This window comes from Sceloporus undulatus, chromosome 6, assembly GCF_019175285.1.
Source record: "Sceloporus undulatus isolate JIND9_A2432 ecotype Alabama chromosome 6, SceUnd_v1.1, whole genome shotgun sequence".
Classification (NCBI taxonomy): domain Eukaryota; kingdom Metazoa; phylum Chordata; class Lepidosauria; order Squamata; family Phrynosomatidae; genus Sceloporus; species Sceloporus undulatus.
The window spans coordinates 164,407,885-164,416,784 of record NC_056527.1 but is presented as its reverse complement, the minus strand read 5'-3'; the positions used below and the strand labels follow the sequence as shown (position 1 = coordinate 164,416,784).

At 40.4% G+C, this 8,900-nt stretch overlaps 1 protein-coding gene across 7 annotated transcripts in view; it reads left to right on the top strand.

Moving 5' to 3' along the window:
* AKAP13 (A-kinase anchoring protein 13) overlaps positions 1–8,900 on the top strand; it is a 79,722-nt gene that overhangs the window by 24,595 nt on the left and 46,227 nt on the right. The gene's annotated exons all lie outside the window — the stretch shown is intronic.

The following is an 8,900-nucleotide window of genomic DNA, read 5'->3' as shown; positions in this document are numbered from 1 at the left end:
TTATTATTATTATTATTATTATTATTATTATTATTATTATTATTATTATTGGCAGGCTTACTGTTGAACATAAAACAAAAATAATGACCACGGAGAATTTGCACAAATTCAACCTAGACAGTGAGGAAGTAGAAACAGAAAAAGAATGATCATACCTGGGATCAAACATTGATAGCAATGGGGATTGCAGCCAGGAAATTATAAGAAGGTTACGAATGGGGAGAGCAAGTATGAAACAACTAGGAAAGATCCTAAAATACAAAGCTATACAATTGAGCACAAAAGTTAGAATCATACAAACCATTGTATTCCCTGTTTCCATGTATGGATGTGAGAGCTGGACAGTTAAGAAACAAGACAGGAGGAAAATCAAGTAATTTGAGATGTGTGTTGGAGAAGAGTGCTGAGGATCCCATGGACGGCCAAAATGACAAGTGGGTCCTAGAGCAGATCTAGCCAGAAATCTCACTGGAAACCAAGATGCCAAAACGGAGGCTGTCGTATTTCGGACACATCATGAGAAGGCAGGACTCATTGGAAGAAACAATAATGCTGGGAAAGTTGGAGGAAGTAAAAAGAAAGGAAGGCCACATGCTAGATGGATGGACTCTATTAGGGAGGTCATGGGTATGGGTTTGCAGGAACTAAACAACAGTGGAGGAGAGGAGAGTCTCATCCACAGGGTTGCCATGGGTCAAGATAGACTTGAAGGCAGTTAACAACAACAACAACAACAACAACAACAACAACAACAACAACAGCAAAGGCGTTCCTAGGCCTCAAACCATTCAGAGCTTTAAATAACCACCCACCTTTTGAATCACTCTGGAAACAAACTGGCAGTGTGGCTGTTGTGAAAATGGATATAAAAATGCTCCTATGGATGAGCAATCACTCATTGCATATCCTCTACCTCCACACTGGGAAAACGGATTCAGCTTAGCCAAAGACACTGGAGCATATAGAGATGTTGATTCTCTTTGGCAGTGTATTTTGTACTCACATGAGATCTTAATTACTGAATGAATTTCTTTGTCATAGCACACTAGGCAATGACGCACAAGTGGCGGTTTGGGAATTGCTGCTTTTCCAAGCTGTATTGCCTGCCTGTCTGTGTAGCAGAGTGTGTCTGCTCATGGTGACTTGGGTTTTGGTTTTAAATTGGGGAAACACTAGTGCATGTTTATGCGCACACACTACACAACTGCCAAAGTAATCACTTCTAAACACACTGGTGGCTTTCTTCCTTTCCTCTGTTGTAGCTGTAAAGGGACTTGCTTGTGCCTGAAATGTGAGACCTGCAATCTGTGGGTGGTGGAGCAGAGATTTCATCCAAACATGAGGCCGGTACATGGGGTCTTAACTGCAAGCGCAAGCAGTTTGGTGCTTTTTCGCCACAGCTGTTTATGGCATGAAAAGATTAATGCTGGCCAAAACCCAGTATGAGAAGGGAAGGGGAGCTATTGGTAATCCTCTTCAGTGGAGCCTCAGGGAAGATGGACGTAGATATAGCATTAGAATTACATTCTGCAACTTCTGATCTGAATAAAGAAATTATTGAAAAGACATCCACTTATAACTGAGTCAACTCAGAGGAAAGCAATGACAACCCTCCTCTGAACAAATTTGCCAAGATAACCCTGTGACATGTTCACCTTAGGGTTCAGAAATGAATTGCAAGGCCCAAGCAACACAATATCAGTTTGCTTCTGAGGTTGCACATTTATGGATACTCTGGAATTGGGAGATTGCTTCAGTTTGATGGCCTGCACTCCTTGTAGTTTGGCATTTTCCATGTATTTGGTGTTTTCCATCTATTGGGTGTTCAGTTGTATATCTTTTCACTTGAGGATCTTGTCTAGTTCTTTCATAGCTGCCCTTCCCAATCCTAGCCGTTTTATGATTTCTTGACTGCAATCTTTATTCTGATCAATATTTGAGAAAAGATATGAGAAATTCTTAATTTTCTTGTCTGGATCAAATTTCTGTAAATCCTCTGAGGTCATTATTTTTGTGTTTTTAATGCTCAACAGTAATCCTACCATGGCATTTCAAGTCTTTGGTGTTTTCTGCTAGTGGAATAGTATCACCTGCATATCTTAGATCATTGATGGTGCTTCCTTCAATCTTCACTCCTGTCTAAACTGGCTCGGCATATGATATTTTCTGCACACATGTTGACTAGATAGGATAATACAACCCTGTCTGACCTTTACTGGAGTATCTGGAGTGTCCTAGAGGGGTGTGTGGAACCCGCATCTTACAGATATCAACAGTTCTTCCATTAAAAAATGGTCCCAAAGCTGCTGTGACATAACTGTCGTGTCATAACTTGTCCATCTTTATCACCTTCAATCATCATCAGCTGCTTCCAGGGAGAGGGGCAAATAACAGGAGAAGCTAATTTGCAAACTGGAAATACCTCTTTTGTTGTGGGATTTTCCCACTTTATGTACTGGGACATGAGTAATTGCAAGGCACATCATCAGATGCATTTGTTGTCATTCATGCAGAATACAGAAAAAGATTCCAGAAAGTCCCATATGGTCACTTGCAGAGGCATGTCTTAATACTGAAAGCAGAAGTGTCTGATAGCAACATAAATATCTTTAAGTTTAGTTTAATTACATTTTATTTTTACAAGTATTTTTAATCTCTTTGTGTCCTTATCTGTACTAGTTCTAATGGTTGGAAAGCTTGTGTTCTAAACTTCAGGTTATCTCAAGAGATGCAAATCTTCATGCAGGAGATAAGAGTTTGGAAAACTTCTTTGTAGAAATAACTCATTGTGGAACTTGTTACAACACTTCCCCCCATTGCTGCTAGTACTTTTTAAAAAACAAACCTTGCTTTGTGACTTGTTTTTACTTGTTACTTTTAGTTGTGTTTTGATGTTTTGAAAAAGCTTGGAAGGACCTTTATAAAGAAGGAAGAATACTTAAAATGTTGGGGATCTCCTGAAAATGTTGCAAGAAAGGATTTGGCCTCCAATAAAAAGGAACAAGAAACGTTTGATGTAGTATTCACATGAAGAAGTAATGATGCCACCAGTCGATACATTATTTGCAAAAGGAATATCACTATGTCCCTTTTAAACACCCTCCACCTACCATGACTATCTATGGATAACCTATGAATAACACAACACTTGCAAAACAGCGATTCCTTTATTGGGCAACTGAAATGCACAAAATGCATGCAAGCTTTTGAAGCTCTGCTGGCTTGCAGGTTCACCATGCAAAGATTATTTCTTAATATTATTGGGTATTCTTTTTTGGCAAGAGAAGCCGCAAGCCCGATATATAAAGCGTTATCAGACTGGTATCCACTTGTAACCAAGGGGGTAGAAATGGAGACAGAATAAAAAAATAATAAATCCTAGTTTTGGTTCAAAACAGATTTTAAAAGGACAGAGTGATATTCCTTTTGCAAATACTGTATCCCTTGGTAGCATCGTTGACTTGGTAGTGTCGATTCTTATTCTTCAGTAGTAAAGTTCTTGGCTTTACTCTCTGTGCTCTACAGCAAAATGAATTCTGCATAAACTTGTTTTCCCCCTTGGCTGACTGTATCGCTGTCCTCCTTGCATTTTGAGCATCTCTGAATCCGAAAGAGCTATTTAAAAAAACCATGTGTATCTGGTGATCTGCATCTGATAAAGTTGGCTGCAGCCCATGAAAGGATGTGTTGCATAAAGTTTGCTAGTCTTTAAAGTGATGGGGCTGCATCCACACTGCAAAAATAATTCAGGTTGATGTCACTTTGACTGCCATGGCTCAATGCTGTCACATTCTGGGATGTGCAATTTTGTGAGATATTTAGCCATCTCTCTCAGACCTCTGGTGCTACAACAACTACAATTCCTATTATCCATGGCATTGAACCATTGCAGCCAAAATGGTGCCAACCTGGATTATTTCTGCAGTGTGGATGCATCCTGGGTTGACTAACAAGCTAATAGAGCTTCTCCCTCCAAACTTCAGTTTGCTGTGTGTTTGTGTATTGGAGCTGTAGTAGTGATTTTAGCATTGGAGTATGGCTTTGGAGAGCAGGATTCAAACCTTTGCTCAGCCATGGAAAGCCACTGGGTGACCTTGGGCAAGCTACACTCTCTCAGCCTCAGAGGAAAGCAAAGGCACCCTCCTCTGAACAAATCTTGCCAAGAAAACCCCATGATAAATTTGCTTTAGGGTCCCCATAATCAGAAATGATTTGAAGACACACAGCAGTATGTGGTGGCAAGTTTTTAAACAGAGACTGGGTGGTTATATGTCAGGAGTGCTTTGATTTTGTTTTCCTACATGGCAGAATGGGGTTGGATTGGATGGCCTTTAAGGTTCTGTTCCAACTCTATGATTCTGTGAACAACAAAAGTCCCAAATCCTTAACAATCCATCATCCAGATTTCACAGTTTTGCTCCTTTTCACTCCTTCGCGGTCAGTAGGCAAGAGTGCCTACATCTCAAGACGGATGAAAGCAGACCAGAAGGAGGAAAATTCTGCTCTTCCTCCCCCAGTAACTCCCCAAAGAGATGAATCACATTCCCACAATTGCAATTAGTTTTTTAGCTCTCACCGAAAGACGGTGTCTGTGAGCAAAGAGTGACGTCTCATCTTGGGTCAGGAGGGGAGTGGATTTCTTTCTCCCTTGCAGCAGCCACCCTCTCCCTTATGCTCTCATGAGATTTTTATGACTTATGGTGAAAAGTGAGAAATGCAGGAAGATTAGAAACTAAAAGTGTGATATACAGTTTTTAAATGGTTGATTTGCCCCCCTTTTTAGCTCGGTTAGGAGCCAAACCCTTCTGGATTTGGTGCCATTTAGACACGTTGAGGTTTTGGTTAGCCTTTTCTCCCCCACTTCTTGTAGTTTTTTATTTCATTCTGTTGTAAAAGCCATTGTTTGAAACATCTGGCAATTCTTGGGGGCAGTGTTCTCCCTCCAAAGTTTTCTTTTTCCTGGATTCAAAGACTCTCCTGATATTAAATGTGAGACTTGGGAACTTTCAGAGGCAAAAAAAAAAGTTAACAGGGAAAAATTGGCGTGGCTTTTAGAAAACCCCACCCTTTTGCATAGCCAACCATCTTCTGCATATCCATCCTGTGCGCTGCGTTCGTCTTCCATACAAGTAACTCTGTGTTGCAAGAAAGTTAAAAAAAAAATATATCAGCCAGCCAGTGTTGAGAGTTTTTTCCTTCTTCCTGTTAAGAGAGCTGGCCAAACTCAAATGTGATTCAGAGCGAGATCTCAGGGACCCTCAGCGAACACATCTGGAGAGATTTCTGGAGTGCTTGCTTGCTTACTTACTGAACCGATCCTGGAGTTAATGGTTGTCTCTGCTCTTCGTTTCCCCGTTTCTTGGACAAAATGTATGAGCGACACAAGAGACGGTACAGCCTATGTGACATTTCCAAGGTGGACAGGGCTGTAGATGTGGTGTTATTGAAGGTAGGGTGTTGCTTCTTTTTCACTGTCGCAATCATTTCTCTCCTAGTGTTGTTGTGTGCTTCCAGTTCATTTTTGTCTTATGGCCACCCTAAAATGAACCTATTGTAGGCTTCTCTTGGCAAGTTTCTTCACAGAGGGTTTGCCATTGCCATCTGCTGAGGCTGAGAGAGTGTGACATGTCAGTAGGTTTTTATTCTTGAGATTGGATTTGAGCCCTGGTCTCCAGAGTTGCAGTCCAATGCTCAAACCTCGACACCATACTGGTCCTCCAATAATGGCTAGATAACTTTACTAGAGAACCTTACTTCTCCTCTTCTGTCTCCAAACCCCAGTGGAAAGGTATAAAGCTTTTGATTTTTTGTAACATCACAAATTAAAATGGCCAGTAGCAGAGTAAGTGGCATGTGGGATTCTGCGCATGTTGACTCATGAGTAAGTTGCCATTTGTTTGCAAGCAAATTTGTACCAGGATTTGGAGTATGAAAGAGGAAGCATAAACATGGATGTTCATTTTAAACTTAAAAATATAAATGTCTTGTGTATCTGTAACGTATGATGTTCAGCATTTTGTTCTCCTTTGGAATAATAAAAATTGCATAGAAATTGAGTACAGCTGAACAGATAGAAGCAAAAGAAAGCAAGGGAACCAGTGCATTTGTTATTCCACCTATGGGCAAGACAATTCTTGCTTTATTTATCCTGTCAGATTGTGTTACTTCTGCTGTTCCTCTGACCAATATTGTAATAAGACAGTTGTCAGATATAGTTCTATTGATCACCATTTGTTTTGTTTCTATAGTTAATTATTTTCCCAAAGAAGAATGCAATTGAATGTATACTCTGAACATACACAGCAGAAGGCTGTCCCAAGGAGATTCAATGATTTTCATAGCTAAGTGGGATTTCAGTTTGGATTTCCTTGTCAGTCTAGTACTGTTATGGTTATTGAGTGTCATATCTCCTATTCCACACTGGCTTTCTTTTGGTCCATTACCAGTTAACTTCATGGCAGAGGAATTTGAATTCAAGCCTCCCTTATCCAGAGTGGGAATCCTGCGTCTCCAGATATTGCCATTGGGATTTGTAGTCTGAAAATACCTGTAAGGCCATGGGTGACAGCCATGTCCTAGTTGAACCATCTTTTGCTTTTTGGAGAATGATGCTTTCACATTCCCTGCAACTGTTCTTTTCCTTTCTTGGCATTTTGTGCAAAAATTGCAATACCATTCCTTCAGTATCTTCCAAAATTTTGGTCTCCATCCTTCTCTCTCCCTCTCTACTCTCATTTGTACTTAGTTCTCTCCATTCAAAATCCTGGGCTTCTAGTGGTACCACTTCATTTCACTTTGGGGAAACTCTGATTTAGAGAATGCAGGTAAAGGGATCTTGTAGAAACTTTGAGACTAACTGGAGGAAAGGAGTTGGTAGCATGAGATTTCACTGAAGTTTATGAAAGCTCATGCTGCCAACTTGTTTCTTTCAGATACATCTAAAGAAGTAGGCTGAAGTCTATGGAAACTCATGCTGCCAACCTCTTTCTTTCAGATGCATCTGAAAAAGTAGGCTGAAGTCTATGAAAGCTCATACTGCCAACTTCTTTCTTTCAGATGCATCTCAAGAAGTAGGCTGAAGTCTATGAAAGCTCATGCTACCCACTTCTTTCTTTCTGTTAATCTCAAAAGTGCTGCAATTCCTTTGCGTACTGATTTTTCCAGACTGACGCGGCTTTATCTTTGAATTAAAGAATGCAAATGACTTGAAGCCACCTTTATGAATAGTGTCTTCTCCCAGGAGAAAGGCACTGAAAGAAAAGTGAGCACTCCTCCCACCAACAGTGTGTTTGTGTATGTTTTCCCTTTTTACATATTGAAGTCGGGTTTAGCTTTTCCTTTAAATAGGGTGTGGAGGCGGGAGCTGCAAAAATACCTCTCTTGGCTTAACGGTTCTTGGCATTCTTTCCCATTCCCCCCCTTTTAGTCTAAAATTAGTAACTGCTTTACCAAACAGCAAGGTGGCAGTCTGGGAATGTTTTGTCACTCTTCGAGAGCTTTATTTTCCTGGCAGGGAAGACGGCTGGAGGAACGCTGCCAGCTTGATGGATAACGGATTCTGGCTTGGATGTTTTCACTTGGGAAGGAGTATTTTGCCTGAAATGGAGGCAAAGGGATAGCTGAACCAAGATTTCCTAAATCTCCCTACAATGGTGTCCATGAATATCGAGTTTTGTTGGCTTTTATTGTGGGAAGATGGTAAAGACAAACTCCCAACCTGAACAAGCATGGTGGAAGGAGAGAAAAATCAGTGAGAAAGAGAGTAGAGTCAGGGAAAGAAGAATATGAGCAGAGGGATGGAATCATTGAATCACAGAATTGGAAGAGACTGTCAGGGCTAACTAGCCCAACCTGCTGCCATGTTAGAATGAAAGCATTCCCAAAAGATGGCCATCCAACCACTGTTTAAAAACCTCCAAAGAAGAAGACTCCACCACATTCTGCGGCAGCGTATTTGACTGTCGAACAGCTCTTACCTTAGGTTGTTCTTTCTGATTTTTAAGTATAATCCCTTTGCCTGTAGTTTGAATCCACTGCTCCATGTTCTAGTCTCAGAATACAAGCAGCTCCATCCTCAATATGGCATCCCTAAGAGCATTGATGTGGAGTGGAGACCAAGTGGTTTCTAAGCCATATGAAGCTGGTATTTCTGCTAGTTCTGCATGCAATAAGGAAGCAGTGTAGTGCATATTTTTCTCTCATTGTTAGCTAGTACACATTTGTTTTTATTTTTCACTTTTGTTGTAATAGCAAGATCTCGAGTTTAAAAAATATATTATTTAACAACCTTGAATAAGCATTTCAGATAGTCAGGAGGTTTTTACTCATAAACATCAAAACTTGGCTTTGAGGTGTATGCAAGAACCAGGAGCATCTTGTAACAAACAGGAAAAGTATGTTTCTTCACACTCTAAAACATGATTAAAGGAAATGGAGACCCGTGGGTATAACAAGGAAATCGAAGCTAAAAATATTCCACATGTATCCCCCTGAGTGAATTTTAGTTTATTTTTATTGCTCTGTCAGGAAGGTTATATGTTGCATAGCACAAGTCTGGGAAGATGTTGCAGGGTCAGAATAAATGCACTGATATAATTTTAGGTCAGTAGATGTATGTTAAAGAATGGCCACCATGTTCCATTACTTCTTGACAGCTGTCACTCTGACAGCATCTTGCCTCTTGATTGATCTGGAAAACTGAGCTTCATATCAATGCCCTGCCATGCTGCTTAGAACTGTATAAGCTATATTGTATGAAACCAATCCATAAATCAGCCCTTGAACAGAGCTGAATATGGCATTTTCCAAAGTCTATTTGAACTTCAGAATGCAAATTGGGGGCCTTCCTTAGAGGATATCAAAGCATCACTTATTTAAATCTGTTGATATAGCCGGCCATA